At 51.1% G+C, this 23,335-nt stretch overlaps 1 protein-coding gene across 1 annotated transcript in view; it reads right to left on the minus strand.

The window, feature by feature from the left end:
- The window catches only part of TNIP1 (TNFAIP3 interacting protein 1), a 54,269-nt gene extending 32,685 nt beyond the window's left edge, over nt 1-21,584 (minus strand). Inside the window, exon 1 of the mRNA XM_075010031.1 lies at nt 21,509-21,584. The gene's annotated coding sequence lies outside the window, so the exon portion shown is untranslated. The remainder of the gene's footprint in view (nt 1-21,508) is intronic.
- Between the last annotated feature and the right edge of the window lie 1,751 nt (nt 21,585-23,335).

A 23,335-nucleotide genomic window follows, 5' to 3' on the forward strand; every position in this document is an offset into this window, starting at 1 on the left:
AGAGGCTTTAACACCAGATTACAAAGGGAGACCTCAGAAGTGCAATTTATTCTCAAATTCGACACTTTGCAACTTGGTCTGAAAAGAGATAGAGATTACCTTACGCTTTACAAAGAGAGCTTCCCCATCTTTGATATTCGCAACGATCTCAGGCAAGTCATTTAACAGACGCTTGCAGTAAGTAATTTTCTTCACCCTACTCCCCACTTTTCGCATCCCCCAGCTGATTTGTTAGTTTTCATTTCATTTTTTTTGTTTGTTTTCTATTGCTCTGTTATGTATTTGTCGTGCCAGTTCACTTTCAGCACTATTTCCAGATCTGGAGAAGTGGGTCTGCCCCATGAAAGCTCATAACCTAATGAAGTTATTTTGTTAGTTTTTAAAAGTGCTACTTGACTGCTTACTTGTTTTCTAACACAGTGTGACAGATCCACTAAAAAAAAAAAAAAAGAAAAAAAATATTCCAGATTTCTTTTTTAAGGTGATATTCTCTAAAATGGATTGGTTTTCCAATTCCTGCCAGTGGACTACGCTGATCCAGTAAACTTGTCAGTGCAGACAGAAGAGAGAAAACTGCCTCTACAGAACTTAAAAATGAAAATCTCACAAAGGAAAAACAAAAGGTAAGGGGGGAAAAAAGTCTCCATGAAAACTTTGTAAAAGACTGGGAAAGAGGAGAATGTTTACAGGAGCATTTCTGTTGCTAGAAGATGGATGAGCTTTTTAATTAAAGTAAACAAAAACCCAAAACCCTTTCAACCAGCTCTCAAACACTGATGCCACAGCATTTATTACATCTCCATTTTTTGTGTGGGGGGAGTCTCAAAAAATTACACCACAGGCTGCCTTTCGGCTGCAGGTAGGTGAAATACTCCTTTTTTTAAGATCCCTGAATCCCTTTGCTATCTGCTACATGGCATTCAAAGGCTGCTAAATCCCAGTTTATGTACCTTGCCTGTTGGGGGCTGGGCGGGGGGGAAGCAGGGACTTTCCAGATGACAATGCCACCTGAAAGGATCTGCACCCAGAACAGCAGTGAATTCACTCATTGTCTATTGATAATTAACCTGACCGAGGAAGGGACCTTTCCTTTAGCACAAGGTTCAAACTGCTCCTTAGGAAGCACTGGGACACCAAGAAGGCACAGTTTTGCCCTTGCCCGCCTCTCAGTGGACTTATTTTGTTCAGAAGGACTGGATTCACAAGGTCTGCTACAATACAGGCTGTGTCCCAGGTTAGAGGTCTAGGAGGAGGTTTGCAGGTCGAATCCATCGATCCCTTGGCTTATACCTTAAGAGCATCTCGAGTGCATTATCTTATCACCTGCACCTTGCAGTGACCTCCATTGCCCTGCAATCAACACAGGGCAAATCCCACATTCATTTCGGCAACCTGCAGTGGTCAGGAAAGAGAAAATACTGGCTCCCAGTCCTCATGTACCTTACATGGGAACAAATATTCAATAAGAGAGACTTCAGTCTAGCAGGCTTCACACAATCCAACAGTTGGAGGCTGAAGCTAGACACAGATGAAATCAGGTATTAATTTTTAACAGAGAGAGTAATATACACTAGTACAACTTACCAACAGCGAGGGTGAATTCTCCCTCACGGATGGTTTTTAAATCAAGGTGGGGTGTTATTGACAATGCTCAGTTCTAGGCATTACTCTGGAGAAGTTCTCTGGCTAGTCTTATATGGGGCAGTGGTGGGGGAAGCAAGCGTCAGACTAGTTGGTCACAAAGATTCCAGGGACCAATGAATCTGTAAGGACACTCCCCGAGTGAGCCCCTGACCCCTTCACAACATGTAGATCTGCCAAAGGACCCCCGTCCTGACCGGCCACATCTTCTGCTATTCTGGTCCTTGACCTCCCTGAGCAGAATTTAATCTTACCCAAGCCCCCAGGTAGCTTGCACAAGGTGCACAGACGCCCACAGCAAAGCAGCCAGCCTAGATGTTAAGAGAGATGTTTTCTATGCCTCGAGGGAGTTTCGACACCGTGTTTCCAGAAGGGAGACACAAATGCACTCTGACCTGCCAAGTAAAACAGCCAAACCCTCTCCCTCGCTGTTCAGATTCCCACCTCAGAATGGAGCCCGCATGAAGCAGCTGGCGACTCAGACAAAGGGGATGTTCCGGCAACGAGTACTTCAAGGTGGTACAAAGCAGTCACTAGCCTCTCAGGTGCTGCCCAGCCAAAGGCTGCGTCTCTGGAGTGGGTGGGAGCAGCTGCCGAGAGGCTGACTGAAAGCAGTGGTAGTTTCAGTACCTGCTGATCTCCCACAACCAGCACGATGGCATCCAGTTCGGCAGGGTCAGACTGAGCATCCCTCAGAAGAGATGCACCAAGGGCTAAAGAATTCCCTAAGAGGAATGCAAGCCTGCAGGAAGTGATGGGCTGCCTTAGACGCACCGGGGAACAGGGACCATCTCACATGGGCTGGGGCAGCGGGGGGGCAATGAACACCAGCTGTCCTAGCAGTTCTCTGTTGTTATCCCCAAACCAAAGACTGGCTTGCTAAGTGTCCCAGGATGGGATGATGGGATGACAGGTGGCTTAATCCACAGATCTCTCAACAGGATGAGCCACAGAGAACCATTACCCTAAATGAATGGTGCCAATAGCCAGAGTTTGGTTGGTTGGCAGGACTCAAGACACCTGCAGTCGCACAGGGACAGCAGCCTTCGCTTGCCTGAGCCTGCTGACAGCCCGGAACAATTGCTCCGAGCCACCAATCCCTGTAAACTCTGAAGCCTACTGAGGGTAAATCAAATATCACTGTTGTTAAGTATTTCCCCACCAATTAGCAGTGGGACTAAGGACCACTGCAGCTCATAGCGACACACCCACCCACCCCATTTCTCTGCCCCACAGGGTCCAACTCTAGGCTCTGTCAGGGTCCTACCACAGTTCAAGACTCCACAGGCTCCTTTTGAATTCATGAGACACTCCCATTCTCTCGGCCTCGAGGCTGGAAGGGGGCAACAGAATTACCGGGCCACTGGGCAAGTGGGTAGCTCTGTGCTGTCAGAAGGGGCAAAGCTGGAGGCAGCTGACGCTCAGCACCAACCAAACCGCACCATGTCATGTCCCCGCCCCCCACCGCCAGCCCTTACCGCTGCCTGTGGTGGGGCTCTGGCATTGATTTAAAGGGCCTGTGATTCCAGCCACTGCTGCCATCACAGTAGCAGCAGTCAGGAGCCCGGGCCCTTTTGAATCGCTGAGCCCCGGGGCAGTTGTACCCCCTCACACCACCATCAGGTAGCCTGCTTGCAGCTACTAGAAGTTTTGTTCATGTTCTGAGTTACAGCCATGAACTTCACCATTCTTCAGCTGCATGTGTGGAGGAGGTGGGGTGGAGTTCAAGCTGTTTTGGCCTTTCCAACAAGCAATGACGACTCCGCCCAAGTCATGAGACTATCTGAGGGAGAGCGCAACATCCTCAAGAGAGGTCGGGGGCGGGGGGGGGAAGACACAGTCACGCAAGGTGGACTGCGGTCACCTGCCCACCAGCTCTGCTCTCAGCCTGCTGGGCGGAAACGCAGAGACCTTTCAAGGGAAGGCTTTTATAACAACTCAGCACAAGGAGAAATGAGAGGCAAGAGTGGGTGGGGGAGAATTCAGATTAAAGATCAAGAATGTCACATGTCTCTATAGCCACATAGCTATAGTATAGCATCTGGGAGACAAGTACAACCAAATGAGCCATCAGTGCCAAGTCGGCAGCACTGGAGATTGGTAAGGGGGGAGACAACAACAGTTCTTGCTCTTTCGTTAAGAGTATGAGGGAACTTCTCTTCCTCTCCCTGATTCAGATCTCTCCCCTGTGCCCGGTGTGTTCCCAGTACAGCTAGTCAGCCATGTCAGATGATTTTTTTTGAGGGTGGGGGGGTGTAAAAATAGTAATTTGTTGAAAATGAAACCACTCAGGGAAAGGGTTGCCTTCAAAAGTTGTTTTCAGTTGAAAAAAAAACCAAACAACAGACTGTCAAAGTTTATAAATTGTTGAAATATTTCATTTTGACATTTCAGTTTGAAATCACTGTTTCAGAATTAAACTAGTGGCAGTAGAAAAGCACTAAAAATTGCTCAGAATTGATCCAAATGCCTTTTTTATTATTATTTTCAGCTTGTGAATATTTTCAAGGTTTGCAACCCTATTACACACAGGGTTTTTTGGTTTCTTTTTTTCATTTTTGTTTGTTTGTTTGTTTGTTTTTGATATCGCAGATATTTTTGTGGAACAGTGAAAACTGACCGGGTGCTAACCCTTGCTTAGAGCTCTCCCTCCTGTCTCAGCTGATTTTAACAAGCAGGCAGCATCAAAACAAAATTAAAAAAGGAGAAGCAGTGCGACCAGGACTATGAGGCAAGACTCCTGGGTTCACACAACAGCAATACTGACTCCCTGTGAAAACAAAAAGGCAGTCCAGTAGCACTTTAAAGACTAACAAAATAATTTATTAGGTGATGAGTTTTCGTGGGACAGACCCGCTTCTTCAGGACATCGCCAGACAAGAACAGACTCAATATATAAAGCACAGAGAACCAAAAATTGTTATCAAGGTTGACAAATCAGAAAGATTGTAATCAAGGTGGGCAGCTGGACTGCCTTTTTGTTTTGACAGAATATAGACTAACACGGCAATATCTCTGTTATGACCCCCTGTGAGGATCCTTATGCAAAATGGGGATCGCGTTGACTTAGTGCCCATGTGGGTGCGACAGGGACCTGTGAGTGCTGTGGACAGCACAAAGGCAGTGGGCAATATTTGGTAGAATCCAGCCCTACACTGCACCCCACATTCCAATAACGCCCGGAAAAATTCCAGGGGTTATCCAGAACTGCCATGCTGTTACTATTCAACATGCTTAAGCGGGGAGTGTTCCCAAGCAAAGTCTCTCCTGGAACCAGGCAGGTATAGGAACTCTTTGAGGGCAACTAAAGACCTTCGAGTAACCTGAAGTACCCCATACACAATCCGTGGAGCTCATTCAGACTTGCGCTTTTAAACATCCCTTCAAAACCCCTTGCTCAGGTGTGAACACTGGGGCCTATTCCACTCACAGTTTTGCATCTGGAGCAGGCTGACCTCAGGTCTGTTCCTGTTGCTACCACCAAGCTGCAAGCAGCCCCAGTGGATGGTGTAGCAACAGCCATGAAGTCCCAGGGAAGAACATCACAGACCCATAGTCACGTTCATGCCAGGAAGAATACAAACAACTTCCTTCCTCTCCTGCACTCTATAATTCAATAGACATAGTCTAATGCAAATTACACAACACAGCTTCCTTTGAATTTCCCTGGGGATTCAGCCTCCTCTGAAAGGGTTCTTTGACAGAGCAGAAAATAGAAGCCACTCACGAGTTTGCTAGGACAGAAGATCCAGGGACTAGACTTTCACTTCAGGAGACCCAAGTTGACATCTGCCTATGGTCATGACAACTTTGGTGACCTCAATCATCAGTGAATGACAGTCCTTGACAGACAGACTCATGTCTGGCCTCCTGCAGCCAGCACAGCTCAGGACTGAGGTTCATTAGCAAAGCTGGGAGGGAAAAAAATTACACAGTGTTTCCTGGACTCGTAAGAGGCTCAAACTAATCCCATGTGCCTTCTGCTAGAAGGGACACTAAATTCTCAGATACTTCCAGCTGCCCTGCAATGTGTTTCTGATTGTTGTTAGATTCCACTGGCCATGGCCAGCTCCCCCATTCACATTATTTAAAAAATCTCAAGAGGTTACTTATCAGCCGCCCAGCAGTGACAATGCGAAAAACGACCTGTTGGAAGTGGAGCATTTGTTACAAACTTCTAGTACTCGCCACCACTGGGGAATAGAATACACCATGGCAGCCTTTTAGGTGTGACCCACCAAAAGCTGTCCCCTATAGGTTTTATACCAACCTTCTCACTAGGAACAAAATACCGTTTGCAGATCATTTCTCTTCTTGGCAAGGTCCATATACAGTAGAACCTCAAGGTACATGCACTCGACTTGCACGTATCTCAGGTTAATCTGACTTCTGAGTGGTGGGAAGCTGGTGCCTGACTCTGGGCTGCCAGGTGCCTGCTCCCTGCTACTCAGAGGAGCGGGGAAACTGACCAGCTGCTGTGCTGGTCAGTTTCTTGGCTACTGTCGGGGCAATAGCGGGTTCTGGGCTGCCACCACTGACAGGAGCATGGAAATCTCTCCTGTCAGTGGCTGCAGCCAAGAGTCAGGCTGACAGGAGCAGGGATACTGACCAGCACAATAGTGCTGGTCAGTTTCCCCTCTCCTGTGAGCAGTGGGCTAGCCACTCACAGGAGACAGGAAACTGACCAGCGCTACTGCATTGGTCAGTTTCCCAGTCCCTAGCAGTGGCAGAGACCTGGGAACCTGATGGCAGTCTGGCTCCCAGCTCAGCTGCACTGGCAGGACCTGGGAAACTGATGAGCAATGTGTGGTCAGTTTCCTGGCTCCTGCCAGTAGAGGAGAGATGGAAGCCAGGCTGCCACCTGGTTCCAGCTCCCCACCACTCTGGGAGCCAGGAAACTGACTGGTCAGTTTCCTGGCTCTCGCAAGTGCATGGAGCTGGGAGCCAACCAGGTTCCTAGCTCCTCATGACTTGCACAAAATTTCAGTTACACAAGGTTGCCCAGGAACGCAACCTTTGTGTAACTCAGGGGTCTACTGTACAGAAGAGGAAGCAATAAGAAGCTGCATTATTTGGGCAGTGTTAGGAACATGCTCCTTTACACAAAAAAAAAAAAAAAAAAAAAAAAGAGGAACAGCAGCAGCTAGACAAATGGAAAAGAAAAAAATATTTTCTTCTGGGCAACAGAAGAGCAGCTAGTATCAACAGAACAATAGCAGAGCCACAGAGCCAACTACTTAGAGCCTTAGGACAACAGACACCTTAGCTTTAAGCCACAGTTGTTGGCATCATCTTTTCCTTCCACAAGCCCTTCATTGAAAAATGCTGGCATGGTCAAGGTTAATTAGAGCAGAAGACAGTACACTTGCCGTTACCCACACTGCCAAACCTAGGCACCAGCACATCATAGGAGCACAACCCCAAGAAAGCATGGACTGAGTCTCCAGAAATCGTGAGATTGGCTCAGAAATAATAAACAGTGAGGTTCTTTTATTTCCCTTGGGAGTGCCCATTTTTTAACTTTGCTTCACAACATGAGGCTAGCAATTTACTTTGAGTAACAAATACAGATGACAGCAGTGTCCTATGGTCTGAGTAGAAACTGGGGCCCTGTTGTGTCTGGGGCCGTACAAGCACAGAAGAGACATTCCTGGCTGTAAAGGGTTTATGATCTATAGCCAAAGACAGATCATGGGGAGAATGCCAAGTGGGAAAGGTGATGAACTGACCCAGTTTTGTTAGTTACATGGACTGTAGGCCTCGGTTGTCTTTTAAAGGAAAGGGTAGAGAGGGAGATAAAGGAGTAGCCACAGCTACTTCAAATGAAAGTGGAGATGTTCATGGGCTCGCATCATGCCAGGGGGGTAGGATTTTAAGGACCCTTCCCCCGGCCACCAAATATTGGGAGACTCACAAAGCTGTGATCCTGGACCATCAGACAGTGGGCCTGCATGTGGCCCTTAACCCGTCCCCCACAAGAAATCCCAGATGTATAGGGCAGTGAGCCCTGTGTTCCTTCTCACAGCCATGACTGTACCCTCTCAACTGGCCCTGAAAACTGTGTTGGTGCGTTCATACTGCAGTCAAATGAGTTTAACAGCGTGGAAGGTGACTAGGGAGAAGGGAGTCGAGGGGATTCTATGCTGTTCCTGGCTGACTGTAACGGGACATTTTCAGAGTGTGTGTGGGAGGATCTCAAGAGTCAGAGTCAGAGTTTAAGGTCAGAAGGGCCCACTAAATCCTCTAGTCTGACCTCCTGCATATCACAGGCCACTAACACCACCAGCCCGCAGGTCCCAAACCTCACAACCAAAATTAGAACAAAGAATGACAAGCCACAGAAGACTAAGCTCCTACATGTCCCACAAGAAGGCGGCACCAAGGTGCTCCAACACCTGAGGCCCAGAAATAGCAGGGAAATGATGAAATGAGATAACCCAGACAACTCTGGCAAGTGACCTCCACCCACACGCCACAGAGGAAGGCAAAAAGTCCCCAGGACCACTGCCAAGCAGACCCAGGGGGAAATTCCTTCCCAATCCTCACACAGTTAGACCCTTCGGAGGTGAGCAAGGACCAGCCAGCACTGGTGAGAGAATGCGTCACTCCACCTGTGAGTCCATGGGTGGGCCAAAGTCCCCTTCTGCCTCAAAAGGGGAAGCCCTGAAACCTGACATGTAAGCTAGAAGCTGGCAGTGAGCCCCAGGCTGCTGAGCCCTGCCCATGCTGTCATAAGCAGCCTCCTTGTACCATTCCATCCCAAAGTTGCCCAGGTTTCCCTTAGAGCTAATTCTGCTGTTTACACCGACCCGCCAATGAGCCTGTGTCAGAGCACCCCTTCCCGCGCCGCTTGGTGCAGTGTCGTACAAACCTCTCAGATCCGGGGCTGGGGTGGGGGGCGGGTCACTCCAAGATTTTGGTAAGAAATCAAGAGCCACACTTTTCTATACGGGTGGTGTGGGGTCTGGGACGGAAGTTGGATGTGGATGGGAGCTCAGGGTAGGGGACTGCTGCAGGACAGGGTGTGGGGTCTGAGAGGAAGGTTGGGTGAAGGAGGGGTTGTGGGGCAGGTCCTGTGCAGAAGAAGATTCTGGCCTGGGAGAGGGATGCAGGAGTGGATGCACGGTCTGAGAGGGAGCTGTGACTTGCCGGGTGTGGATGTGGATTTGCTGGAGCAGGTTCAGAGAAGGGCAACAAAAACGATTAAGGGGCTGGAGCACAAGACCTATGAAGAGAGACTGAGGGATTTGGGCTTATTTAGTTTACAGAAGAGAAGACTGAGGGGTGATTTAATAGCAGCCTTCAATTTCCTGAAGGGGAGCTCTAAAGAGGAGGGTGAGAAACTGTTCTCAGTGGTGACAGATGGCAGAACAAGGAGTAATTGTCTGAAGTTGAAGAAGGAGAGGTGTAGGTTAGATATTAGGAAAAACTACTTCACCAGGCAGGCGGTGAAGCATTGGAATGTGTTGCCTAGAGAGGTGGTTGATTCTCCATCCCTTGAGGTTTTTAAGTCCTGGCTGTATAAGGTCCTGGCTGGGATGACTTAGTGGGGGTTGATCCTGCTTTAGGCAGGGGGCTGGACTAGATGACCTCCTGAGGTCCCTTCCAGCCATGTGATCCTGTGATTCTGGGTGAAGAGGGTGCAGAGGGCGTGGATGGTAACCTAGGGCAGGAGGTTGGCATACAGGATCCAGGTGGGGGTATGGGCGCAGGAGAGGATTCTGCCCAGGGCAAAAACCTGTGGAAGCAGATGCAGGCCTGAGATGGAGTTGGGGCGTGGTGACAGAAGCAGTCTCTGGCCAGAAGACGCTTACCTAAGCGGCTCTTGGCCAGCAGCGTCCTCGGGCAGGCCTTCCTGCTCGTCAGCACCCCACTTGCTGTCCCACGTGGCTCTCTGTGTGGGGGGGAGGTGGGGAGGGAGGGCTTGACATCCTGCCCCCATCCCCAGCAAAATCTCTCGGCACCCACTGGTCAGCTTCCAGCCAACAGGATCTAAGAGCTTGTGCTGGTGACAGGGACAGTATGTGGAAACCGGCCAATGGGATCTGAGAGAGTTTGCTGGGGGTGAGGGCAGCACCTGAAACTCCCTCCCCTCCAGCTCTAAATGCCAGCCATGGGCTGGATAAAAAGGCTTGGTGGGCTGGATCCAGCCCGCGGGCCACATCTTCCCCACCCTTGCCTTATACACTACCAAATCACCCAGCAAGCCCCTGGCGCTCATGAGAAATTGGAACAGAAGCCCCTTCCTACCGGCAGGGACAGGGAGCAGGTGTGCCAGGTATTAGGAGTCACTGGCCCAGCACAGCAGAGAAATGGTACTCAGTGCCAGTCAATCCGTGCATGTGTTTGAAGAACACAAGAGAAAGTCGGGACAGACCAGGAATCCACGCTGTGAAAGCAGTCCCCTGAGCTACTCCAGCAGCAGGTTTGACTTTCCAAAGGGGACCTGCTGAGGACGCCAACTCTCTCCTCAGAATGAAAGCAAAAGTGCTTCAGCCCTGTTTACTGGAAAGCAGCTAAATATAACGCAGACATCTGCGAACAGGAGAGTAGATACTGTGGGGGCTAAAATCAGTTTAGATCTAGGTGAGAACTCTAGTAGTTCCTCAGGGCAGACACAAGTATTCTACAAATCAGCCTCCCACGCACCCACCTAACTCCCAGGTACATAAACGGCTGGCAGCCACAGGCTCGCTGCTGCTGTTAGCACACCAGCTCTGGTAGTTCTAGTGCATGTCTCTTCTCCCAGGTTGGGAAGCACACTCCCAGCTGCCCTGCCAGATGAAACCTGCGGGGAAAGCATGTGCCAGAAAACTTGCAGGGCAGGGAGCTGTTTGGGAGAAGGGACTTTCCAGAGTGAGGAGTTAATCAAGGAGAACAAACCCCCGATTGTGCTACAGCGAATTCAGGCTAGAGTTTGGGTTACTCCCGGCCAGCTGCCTGCAGAGAACACACCAGAGTTTGATTTACAATAAGGGCTGCCTGAAAAACAACTATTTTAAGGTTTCAAAACATGTTTTCATTCTGATATGGAAAGACGCAGAAGCTTTTGGATCCTTTTATTTTTGGAAAGATTTTCAGGGAGAGATGCACTCCAGAACAGCCAACAGGGACTAGCCATTCTAGTCCCTGCCCTATTTGCTTTACAGTAGGGTTCCCAACTCCCAAGCTGAGAAGTCTAATCACTGAACTGTCACCTATTCTGGCCTTGGTCTGTGGTTTCTCCTCTACATCGGCAGCTGAGGAAGATGGAATTTCCAGCTTCAGCAGACGTACCGGCCCAGCTCTGACTGAGCAAGCATGTAGCAAAAGAGAAAATGTAGCCCTGGTGGAAGAAGCTGCAAGACAGACTAGCTACCCTCAGTATGTACCTATGGTCTCCTACAGGTTTGTAAGCACAGCAGCTGGCCCATCCTGCTGTCTATGGCTACAATTCTTGTTTTTGTGCACCAACTCAAGAGACAGCAGGGGCATGTCTTCTTCACCTGGAAATTACTCTGCTCGGCTCCAGTCTAACGTCTAGAAATTCCATCCTAGACCCAAGAAAAATTCCCCTTTGACATTTCTGTCCAATTTGGACATGGCAGATACATGTCCACCTAACAGTTTGGTTCTGATGAAACAGCATTTGTCACCAGAAAAGCAGTTCGTCAAAATATCTTCTAGCTCTTCTTGTAACAGCCAAGGGGTGGTGGCCAGGCAGAGGGAGCTCATTTGCTAGCAAGCAGGTAAACCACGTGTCTTATAGCTTCCTACTGGAAGCAATTACCAGCTGCTCATCAAAGGATTAAATCTATTAGCCAGAGACCAATGCAAAGAAGGACTGGTACCCAGATTTTAGAAGCACTGACCCGATAAGAAGGTGTGTGGGGGGATGGTCTTCTTTGCAGGATGTTGGCTATGGACGCTGCTTGGAGACTCCATCTTCTTCTGGGAAAATAAGAGCTCTCTATTAATCTACCCTTACCCTAGGCCGAGTATTTTAATTCCTCCTCCCACCTAGCACCACTACCTGCCTCAGCTTCTGATCACAGCTGTCCAAAGCATCAGAGTAAAACTCACATACCTTCCCTGCAGCCTTCAAACTCCAAATAGCAGCACTTAAAATGAAGCAGAATTTGGGTAGCGTACTCTGCTGCTCTTCGAGAAAACTCTGAGAAGCAGCAAATGCAATGAAGCCACCAGCAGACTCAGGAAGGCGGCGTGTTCCAGTTGCAACCATAGGAGCTGAAAAATCTTATTTTAAATAAAAGCTGAAACTCTGTTAAAACTGATGGTTCAGCACCTGTAGGCTCCCTTCACTCACCAGCCAATGTTTCGTACGCACCATTGGCAAGTGAAATTTGAGCCCTGTGCAAAAGTGTCCAATTGTTTTCTGCAGGTCAGGTTAAATGGGAATTATTGGATCAGCTGATCTCTTTCCCCTACAAGAAGAAAAGACCGTTCCAGACTCAATTCTCTTCCTACCCCTTATTTTGCCTTTTGAAACAGTTTTAAGGTATTGACAAAAAACGTCTTGTCTGACTGTTGTTGTTCTAGGTGCTCTGAGGATAAACACCACAGATGAAGCTATCTGGGGTGAATGCCCCTAACTCTAGCATCCCATCACTATTTTTGTGGGAGACAACAAACAAATACATTTAGCCACAGCTGAGGCTGCAGCTTGATATATCGCCTCTGCCCAAAACCTTAGAAGTTTTGGGCAGAAATAAGATAAGGGGAAGGACTTGCCCATTCCTTCCTGCCTTAGCATTACTGCTAATGCTGTCAATAACACACTCCAGCCCTGCACAAGGCTATCACTTCCACCTCCAACAGATGCCCAGAGTCATCCGGATTGCTCTCTAACACCAGACCTTAAGTGACCTCAGATGTCTCTAGATCAGGGGTTCTCATACTGTAGGTTGGGGCCCTAAAGTGGGTCACCACCACATTTTAATGGGGTCATCAAGTCTGGTGTTGGCCGTTGGCCCCAGAAAGTCTGAAGCCCAAATCCCATCACCCAGGGCTGCTAACACTCCATGCCCTCAGCCCATGGCAGAAGCTCTTGGTCTTCAGCTTCGGTCCTTCGCCCTCTTCCCTGCAACGAACACCACTGGGGGCAGCAAGTTGCAGTCAGGCTTGGCCTTTGGTCCCTGCTCCTGGAGTCGTGCAGTAATGTATGTTGTCCAAAGGGGACCATGATGCAATAAAGTTTGAGAATCGCTGGTCCAGACCCACCCATTCAGCACATCTGACTATCCAACACACCACATGTTTGGGGAGTTGTTCTGCCCTCACGCTGATGAGGTCAGCACGTGATGCTGCTGCACCATGACAACTCCAGCCTTTCAGGTGTGGTCCAAGGCACATTCTAAACAGATCAGATTTCCCACAGACGTTGTTAGTATCTATACTTAGAAATGTGGTTTCTAAAAGGCAGGACACAGCATGTTTATAACTGAAAAGCCTTTTGGAACAGACCTGTCTACTTCAGCTCTTATGAGGTGCTCATTCATTCACACCTAATATCATTACAAAACACAAGCTGTGCTGGAAACCTATTCTACGCTTTACAAATATAGAGAAGCACATTTGCTGAGCTTTCCACACTGCCTCTGAGAAAGCATCTTTATCGTCCAGGAAGCACAGTGGGTTTGAGGGTAGGAGGTGGGCCAAGGTGAACGTGTGTATTAGTAATACATAAAGGAGTATTATTGTGAACTGGTATGTATTCCAGTCTGGTCCTGGACGTCAGAAAAATGACTGACAACTTGCTGTGTTCATTCTAAGCTCTTTGAGGTGGGGGATGTCTTTGTGTTCTGTGCTTGTACAAACACTGAGTGTTCTGCGGTTTTGGTCCATGACGAGGACTGCTAGGAACTAGGATAATACAAATATTAAACTGACGTTGGATGCCCATCTGTATAGAAAAGAAAAAGCAAGCCTCGGATGCATAATCATCCTGTAGAATGAAAACCAAAACCCAGCAACAACCCTACAGGTTACATTTTAATTCTGGCAACAAAGGGCACAGGTGAGATCAGATAACGAAATGGTGAGGGAACAGGACTTCCAAACAAGTGTTCCAAAACTGTGAGACTGGGTTTCAAAATCGAAAGGTTTGGATTTATTTGCCTTCTGGTTTCAGAGCCTGTATGGAGGCGGTCAGATTTCCCAGCTTGAGTTCTCCACAAAAGCAAGCAGTGTGAATTCATTTATTTGTTTGTTAAATGAAAGCTGAATTTCTCATGAAATAACTTGACGCCAGGAGCTGGGGATTTGGGGAAAACATCAATGTCATGAGAGACAATTAAAAATGAGAGCTGGCACCACTGGATAATATCAGGATCCTAGAGACAGTCAGGTGGTGACTGAGTCAAAACAGGCTTCCCTGCTTGGGAAGGAAGTTAGCTAGAGAAAAGACCCCTGGTGTATAAGAAAATGATCAACCAGCCTTCTCTATGGACTCCCTTGTCACAGAATCTGAGCATCTTTTATATACTTATGGTCCCTTAGGAGGCAGAGCACTGCTATTATCTCCATTGTACAGATGAGATCTGAGGCACAGAGGGACTTGCCCAAGGTCACACAGGAAGTCAATGGCAGAACAGAACATTGAACCTAGGTCTTCTGCATGCCCCAGGTTAGTCCCCTAAGCACTGTGCTGTCCTTCCCTGGGCTAGCCATGGACTCGAACTGCCCACCCACCATCCCCCCCGAAGGCTAGAGAGATACTGCATACTCCCCAGGTGAGTTCACTCTGGCTGCACTCTGAGACAGGACAGCCAGGCCTTGTATTTATGGGAGAGATAGGGGTGTTCTCATCGCTAAGGAAATAACTGAGGTCAAATGGTTCAACCTTCACATGAGTAAGTCGGCTGAGCTACAGCCAGTGTGGGACCCTGGCCTAGATTTTACGTCATGCTCAAACAGAGGACAGCAGCCAGAGACCCTAGAAGAGAGCTGGCTATGGCAGGCAGCAGTAGCAGCTCACTACAGTGCTTGGAAGGGACTTTCAAATCATTGCTAACATTAGTCTGGAGGGAAAGAGGGATGCCATAAAGGTTTAAACTAGCTGCCTGGCTCTCAGTGCCATATCCTACCCAGCAGCAGTAGCAGGGAAAACAAACAAACAATCACAGCACACACCCAGATATATCCTCAACAATCACTGCACAGACCCTAGCATGTACTAAGTGGTGATAAGGACAAAGAAACTGTTGCTAGGTTTGGCATATGCTCAGTCTGGGCTGCCTCTTCTCCCTGGGGCTGAGTGGTTGTTCTGGAGGCACACAGACCAGAGGGTGCCACTCCAGGAGTGCTGCCTCTGGGGAGAAGCTCACCACAGCTAGGAACTGTGACACCTCACTGGGTCCACTCCAGTGTCAGCTTTGCTAGCTAGTGCACTGGGTTTGGACAGAGGAAAAGTAAGCAAAACTCAATCAACACAAAAAACCAGGGAGTCCAGTGGCACCCTAAAGATTAACAACCGAGTCCTTAGCAATTGCCACCAGACTCAAGCTGAAAACCACTAACATGGCTAACGCTCTGAAACCACTCAACAGAAAGTTACCTGCATGCCTCATTTCAGAATCCAGGGGCTCTCAAACCTCTGCCGTAGTAAAATGCACATAGAATCATAGAATACTAGGATTGGAAGGGATCTCGAGAGGCCATCGAGTCCAGCCCTCTGCCCCATCTTAACAGAGACACTGGTTCCTGGACACCTCCCCTCCAACTTCAAGCCACAAAAGATCCCTGGGGTCACTACAGAAATTGCTTAGGCAAAAAAGTAACATTGGAAAGACTGCATGTATTTCAGAGCATCATATACAACAGCCTTTCTTAACCTGTGTTCTGTGTCTGACACTTCCTTGATATCACACACTGATGGTATTATATTCTTTTGTTGTTTAAAAAAAAAACAGATACAATTTTACTTCTTCATTGCTCTGATACCAGATTATATTACTTCATTTTGGTTTTGCTGTATAGGTTGCTGCTTGGGGTGGTGGGCTTTTTTTTTTAAGTGTCTGACAATTTTTTGAACAAATTTTCATAGGTGTTCCACATAAAAATATTATTGTTTGGCGTTCCCTGGTCTGAAAAAGTTTAAGCAACACTGATATACACAAAGGGCTGGAAAGAACCTCGAGAAGTCATTCAGTTCAGCCCCCTCTGCTTACAGATAAATACAAATAAACGGGGACCATCCCAGATAGGTTTATCTAATCTGTTCTTAAAAACCTCCAATGATGGGCATTCCACAAACTCACTTGGAAGCCTATTGCAATACTCAACTAGTCTTTTAGGTAAGACTCTCCCTTGCTGCAGATTAAGTTGACTTCTTGGCCTACCTTCAGTTGGCACAAGGAATGACTGATCACCCTCTTCAGAGATGTGAAGACTTATAAGGGGCCGCCCTCAGCTGTCTTTCCCTCAGGACCAACCATCCTCATTATTTTAAAGATTTCCCCAGAGGACAGTTGTTCTAAATCCTTTATTATGTGCTGCTCTTCTTTAGAGTCTTTCAAATTTGTCCACATATTTCTGAAAGTACAACGCCCAGAAGTGGATAAAGTACTTTGGTTGCAGCCCTGCTAGCGCTTAGTAAAGAAGGACAATTACCTCTTTTGTTTCACATACAGGAAACCCTTGACTTATGCAGAGGTTGCATTCCTGCAACCCCCACGTAACTCAAATTTTCATGCTAGTCAGAGCGTGGGGGGCAGGGAGACAGGAATCAGGCTGCCAGCTCAACCATTCCTGGCTCCCAAGGCTTGCAGGAACCAGGAAACTGACCAGCCCTGGAGGGCTGGTCAGTTTCCTGACACCCAGAGAGGTGGGAAGCAGGGGGCAGCCTGGCTCCTGGCTCCCTTCCCCTTGCAGAGCCAGGAAAGGGACCAGGGCAGCAGCCATGGTCAGTTTCCTGGCTCCAGTCAGTGGAGAGCAGCCAGGGCAGTCTGGCTCCCTGCTCTCTTGGACTCCTGGATCCAGGAAACTGACCTAGGTTACTGCCCTGGTCAGTTTCCCAGCTCTGCAAACAGAGGGGAGCTGGGAGCCAATCTGCTGCTTGGTTCCCAGCTCCCAACCACTTGCAGGACTCAGGAAACTGAACAGCCCACCAGGCTGACAGCCACAGGGCTGGGGGAAGGGGCTCTTACTTTGCCTAGCTGCCCGCAGAGCAGCTTTAAGTTGTGCTTAACTCATGTTAAAGCAAGTTATACGCAACCTGAAGCCACATATTGAGGGTTTACTGTACTACTTTCCTGTGACTACACCCCAGAATGATCATGATTTTTTCACCCATTTATTAGATTGTTATCACAAGCTATAGACATTCATAAACAGATACCTGAGGTACATCCTTCATATCAAATGGCAAGACTTTGTCACACTTGAGGAGCTTTGGAACAGAGCAGGACAAGAACCAAACAGACATTCAAATCAAGAGAAGAAAGTGGGGACAGCTGGGCCATGCTCTCAGAAAACCATCATCCAGCGTAGACAGTCAAGCTCTCAAATGGAACCCACCAGGAAAAACACAAAAGAGGAGGATCTCGGACAACATGGAGAAGATCTACTGAGACTGAAGGACGACAACGGGAGGTACTTATGGAACCAGGTAGTTTAGTCCCGAGACAGAGTGAAGCGGAGGAGACTTGCAGATGACCTGTGCTCCACTTGGAGTACAAGGGTTTAAGTCAAGCATCACAAATTCAGTCTGTGACCTGCTTTAACCCCCAGATCCTTCTCTGCCGTACTGCTGCCTCAGCAGCTCTTCACTGTTTTAGACGTCTGCAATTGATTTTCCTTTCAAAGTGTAATATTTTGTACTTGTATTTCACCTCATCTTGTTCATTTCAGATCAATTCTCCAATTTATCACCGTTATTTTGAATCCTAATCCTGTGGTTCAAAGTGTTTCCAAACTTCTTCTTGTCTGCAGATATTATAAGCATACTCTCTATTTTAAGTCATTAATAAAATATTGACTGGTATCAGACATAGGACAGAACCCTACAGAACCCCATTAACTATATCCCCCCAGCGTTTCAGAGAACCACTGAGATCTACCGTTTGAGAATGATCTTTCAACCAGTTATGCAACAACCTTATAGTAATTTCATCTGGACCCTATTTCCCTAGCTTGTTTATGAGAATGTCACAAGGGTTTGTAGCAAACAATAACATCAAGATACATCACGTCTAGTGCTTCCATGCATCCACCAGGACAATAACTTTGTCAAATAAGGATATTAGGCAGGTATGGCATGATTTCTTCTTTAAAAATCCACGTTGTACCCTTTAGGTGCCTTACAAATGGATTGCTTAACAATTTGTTCCACTGGCGAATTCTTCCACTTTCTGAAACCAGAAGTTGTACTCAATACCTTCTGATAACTTACTGGAGATTGCGTTTTGCCATGTATCAGAGAGATAGCCATGTTAGTTGTTCTCGAAGATACAGACAAGAAGTCCTGTGGCACGTTACAGACTAACAGATATTTTGGAGCACAAGCGTTTGTGGGCAAAGACCAGCTTCACCAGATGTTTTGCCATATTACTTTTCCAAAATATAAGTTACCGCTACACATTATTACTAGGTAATATTTTTAGTTGTCTTTGTGTCGTGCAACAACTGGAAGCAAGGAGAGATGCCAGCCCCATATGACCAGCTAGTACCCTGGACCACTAGGCAAGCACTCTGTGAATCACTTATGGTCCCTAAAAGCAATGAAGGGTCCTGTGGCACCTTACAGACTAACATAACTATGGTCCCTGGACTACACAGCTCAGAGACAAAAAGCAAGTTACATTTTCCTTGGCTCAGCTTTGCCTCTCAAAGCCAGGTAAATGAAAATCTGGAAAGACAAACTGCAGAGAGAACATGTGTCTTACTCACAAAAATCAGCTGGATTGACTATTGAGGTTTTTTCCTCATCACTCCACCATCTAAGCCTTTGACTTGCAGCACACAAAACGGGGTGTCCACCAAACACTTTACTGAGGTCAGTTTTGAGGCGTTCCCTGTGTGATGCTCCCCTGGTGATTTGGTTGGTCTGCATACCATTAGCAGAGAAGGTCGTGTCTAGTGATCAGATCAGAGGATAGGTTGTCAGGCATCCTGGGTTCTACATTCTGGTGAAGTGAGCTAAACAAGTAATTTCTCTGAGGATCAGTGTCTCCATCAGCACATCAGAGATAATCCTGGGTTTCATTATCCCAGGATGTTGCAAGGTTTACTTAACGCATGTTCATGAATTCCACTGAGACATTTGGATTAAAAATACCATGTGTCACCAGGGCATCAATAAGGCGAGCGACACAGAATGCAAGGACTCACCAGAGAACCTCAAACAGCTCCTGGGAATGAGCCAGGTTTTTCTTCTGGAGGCTGCCATTTTAGGGGTACTATTGTGACAGACACTGTCCTCAAGACAGTTCTGTAATTGACACCCACAATCAGCAGCACCCTAGCTCCTGGGACACCCCCCAAGGTCCTCGCAATAAGTGCATGGGCAGCAAGTAATGCCCAACCTCCACACACATCATGTCCAAAGGGCCTTCCTGGGGAGAACCACACTGCTGAGGGTCTTTGGAGTGATTGCACTGCGGTGTGATGTCTCATGATTTGTCCAGTGGACACCGTGTCTCAGCTGTTCCATGACTCCTCCAGTCAGGCTCAGAAAGAGTTAGTCACTGGGATAGGGATAATGCCTGAGATGGCGAAGACTCACTGAGAGGGTGGGAGAGGGTGTGGCTTTACCCCCGTCCCAAACCTGACTTCCACAGCACTGAACCCACCACCAGCCCCTAAAGAACCGACTGGCACAGGCCGGCTGAGAAGGAACAAAACCCCAGAAGCCCCACAGCCATGAGGAAGCAGAAGAGGGTGTCACTTCCATCACCCCCCCACCTTTGCAATAACAGCTTGCACATGGGGGGTGGGGGGGCATCAACATCTCACTCCCCATTAGGTTAGTTGCCTCCTTCCCAAGAGCCCCACAGCAGGGTGGGTGAGGGGCAGCAGTGGGGACAGCAGAACACCCCTGGAGATGGCCAAACTGCTGGGTCCGAGGAGGGGAGTGGAGACCAGACCCACTGGTCAAGCCCCAGTTTGTTTTACAAACATTCAGCTCTCCCAGCCCAGCCTGGCCCAGCCCCCACCAGCAACCAGCCCCTACAAAGCACCCCCGTTTCCCTCACAGCTGGCCCATCCCCACCTGTCCCCCACAACCAACCCGCCCCGCCCCTCAGAGCCGGCCCATCCCCACCTCTCCCCCACAACCAACCCGCCCCGCCCCCCACAGCCAGCCCATCCCCACCTCTCCCCCACAACCAACCCGCCCTGCCCCCCACAGCCGGCCCATCCCCACCTCTCCCCCACAACCAAAGCCTCCTCCCCTCACATCCAGCCCATCCCCACCTCTCCCCCACAACCAACCCGCCCCGCCCCCCACAGCCGGCCCATCCCCACCTCTCCCCCACAACCAACCTGCCCTGCCCCCCACAGCCGGCCCATCCCCACCTCTCCCCCACAACCAAAACCTCCTCCCCTCACAGCCAGCCCATCCCCACCTCTCCCCCACAACCAACCCGCCCCGCCCCCCACAGCCAGCCCATCCCCACCTCTCCCCCACAGCCAACCCGCCCCTCCCCCCACAGCCAGCCCATCCCCACCTCTCCCCCACAGCCAACCCGCCCCTCCCCCCACAGCCGGCCCATCCCCACCTCTCCCCCACAACCAAAACCTCCTCCCCTCACAGCCAGCCCATCCCCACCTCTCCCCCACAACCAACCCGCCCCGCCCCCCACAGCCAGCCCATCCCCACCTCTCCCCCACAACCAACCCGCCCTGCCCCCCACAGCCGGCCCATCCCCACCTCTCCCCCACAACCAAAACCTCCTCCCCTCACAGCCAGCCCATCCCCACCTCTCCCCCACAACCAACCCGCCCCGCCCCCCACAGCCAGCCCATCCCCACCTCTCCCCCACAGCCAACCCGCCCCTCCCCCCACAGCCAGCCCATCCCCACCTCTCCCCCACAACCAACCCGCCCTGCCCCCCACAGCCGGCCCATCCCCACCTCTCCCCCACAACCAAAACCTCCTCCCCTCACAGCCGGCCCATCCCCACCTCTCCCCCACAACCAACCCGCCCCGCCCCCCACAGCCAGCCCATCCCCACCTCTCCCCCACAGCCAACCCGCCCCGCCCCCCACAGCCGGCCCATCCCCACCTCTCCCCCACAGCCAACCCGCCCCTCCCCCCACAGCCAGCCCATCCCCACCTCTCCCCCACAGCCAACCCGCCCCTCCCCCCACAGCCGGCCCATCCCCACCTCTCCCCCACAGCCAACCCGCCCCGCCCCCCACAGCCGGCCCATCCCCACCTCTCCCCCACAGCCAACCCGCCCCTCCCCCCACAGCCAGCCCATCCCCACCTCTCCCCCACAACCAAAACCTCCTCCCCTCACAGCCGGCCCATCCCCACCTCTCCCCCACAACCAACCCGCCCCGCCCCCCACAGCCAGCCCATCCCCACCTCTCCCCCACAGCCAACCCGCCCCTCCCCCCACAGCCAGCCCATCCCCACCTCTCCCCCACAACCAAAACCTCCTCCCCTCACAGCCGGCCCATCCCCACCTCTCCCCCACAGCCAACCCGCCCCTCCCCCCACAGCCAGCCCATCCCCACCTCTCCCCCACAGCCAACCCGCCCCTCCCCCCACAGCCGGCCCATCCCCACCTCTCCCCCACAACCAACCCGCCCCGCCCCGCCCCGCCCCTCACAGACAACCAGCCCTCCCGGCCCACCCCTACCACAGCCCTCCCCTCCGGGGGACATAGCCCCTTTAAGGAGGCAGCGAGGCCCCCCGCCCTACCTGTCCCGGGGCCCGTGACCCACCGCTCAGGGTGCCCTCGGCTCCGACGGCAGCAGGAAGAGTGCGTCAGCACCGCCTCCTCTGGAAATTCCCACCGTGATTGACGGGCCCGAGAGCGAATCAGCAACCCCCCAGGCAGGCCCCGCCCCGCCCCGCTGAGGGCAGCAGGCACAGCCAGGCAGGGCGGGGAGGGGGGAATTCGGGAGCGCTCTGGCCCTGCCAACCTTCGGCTCCCAGTGTCGGGTGGTGCACTGCCGGTTCTGCAGCGCCCTGGACTGTCCGCCCCATGTCCCCAGCATCCAGGTGGTGCATTGCTGGTTCTGCAGCGCCCTGGACTGTCCGCCCCATGTCCCCAGCATCCGGGTGGTGCACTGCTGGTTCTGCAGCGCTCTGGACTGTCCGCCCCATGCTCCCAGCATCCGGGTGGTGCACTGCTGGTTCTGCAGCGCTCTGGACTGTCCGCCCCATGTCCCCAGCATCCGGGTGGTGCATTGCCGGTTCTGCAGCGCTCTGGACTGTCCGCCCCATGTCCCCAGCATCCGGGTGGTGCATTGCTGGTTCTGCAGCGCCCTGGACTGCCTGTCCCATGCTCCCAGCATCCGGGTGGTGCACTGCTGGTTCTGCAGCGCTCTGGACTGTCCGCCCCATGTCCCCAGCATCCGGGTGGTGCATTGCCGGTTCTGCAGCGCTCTGGACTGTCCGCCCCATGTCCCCAGCATCCGGGTGGTGCATTGCTGGTTCTGCAGCGCCCTGGACTGCCTGTCCCATGCTCCCAGCATCAGGGTGGTGCATTGCTGGTTCTGCAGCGCCCTGGACTGTCCGCCCCATGTCCCCAGCATCCAGGTGGTGCATTGCTGGTTCTGCAGCGCCCTGGACTGCCTGTCCCATGCTCCCAGCATCAGGGTGGTGCACTGCCGGTTCTGCAGCGCCCTGGACTGTCCGCCCCATGTCCCCAGCATCCGGGTGGTGCATTGCCGGTTCTGCAGCGCTCTGGACTGTCCGCCCCATGTCCCCAGCATCAGGGTGGTGCATTGCCGGTTCTGCAGCGCTCTGGACTGTCCGCCCCATGTCCCCAGCATCCGGGTGGTGCACTGCCGGTTCTGCAGCGCCCTGGACTGCCTGTCCCATGCTCCCAGCATCAGGGTGGTGCACTGCTGGTTCTGCAGCGCTCTGGACTGTCCGCCCCATGTCCCCAGCATCCAGGTGGTGCACTGCTGGTTCTGCAGCGCTCTGGACTGTCCGCCCCATGTCCCCAGCATCCAGGTGGTACTCCATGGGGGTTCTGATGCATTCTGGACTTGCCAGCCCTGTGCCCCGAAGCATCCGTGTTATCCAAAGTAGCGTTGTGGAGCAGTATTCCCTGTAACCTGAGCAGCCCCCCAGGAAAATTCAGATGCCACCTAGCTGATTAGCAGCGCTCCCATGGCACCCTCAACTGGCAGCAGAAGTTTCCACTGGTGGTGCGCCTGCTTTGGTGTGCCTATGCGGGCATCAGGTAGTGGAGGCTGCTTCCTGCTGCTACTGGGAACAGGGCTCAGGAGGCCAGGGCATGGCAAAGCAGAGCACAGCTGGCTGGTGCACACATAGCATGGTGGGGCGGCCGCCCCCTGCCACTGCCTCCTCCCACTGTCCCACCCAGGTGATCCTATCATCAATATGACAGCTGGGCCACCTGCCCTGGGGTCCCCAAAAGTGCACCCCACCTCAGCCTGTGGACAAGGTGGCTGAGTTGATGGTTGCCTGTTTTCTCCATGTCCTCTGAAGCCCCTGGCCTTACTGCAGCACTTCTGCTGCGGGTCGAGGGGAGTCAGCGCAGCTGCCAGCAAA

Source organism: Carettochelys insculpta, chromosome 15 (genome assembly GCF_033958435.1).
Source record: "Carettochelys insculpta isolate YL-2023 chromosome 15, ASM3395843v1, whole genome shotgun sequence".
NCBI classification, from domain to species: domain Eukaryota; kingdom Metazoa; phylum Chordata; order Testudines; family Carettochelyidae; genus Carettochelys; species Carettochelys insculpta.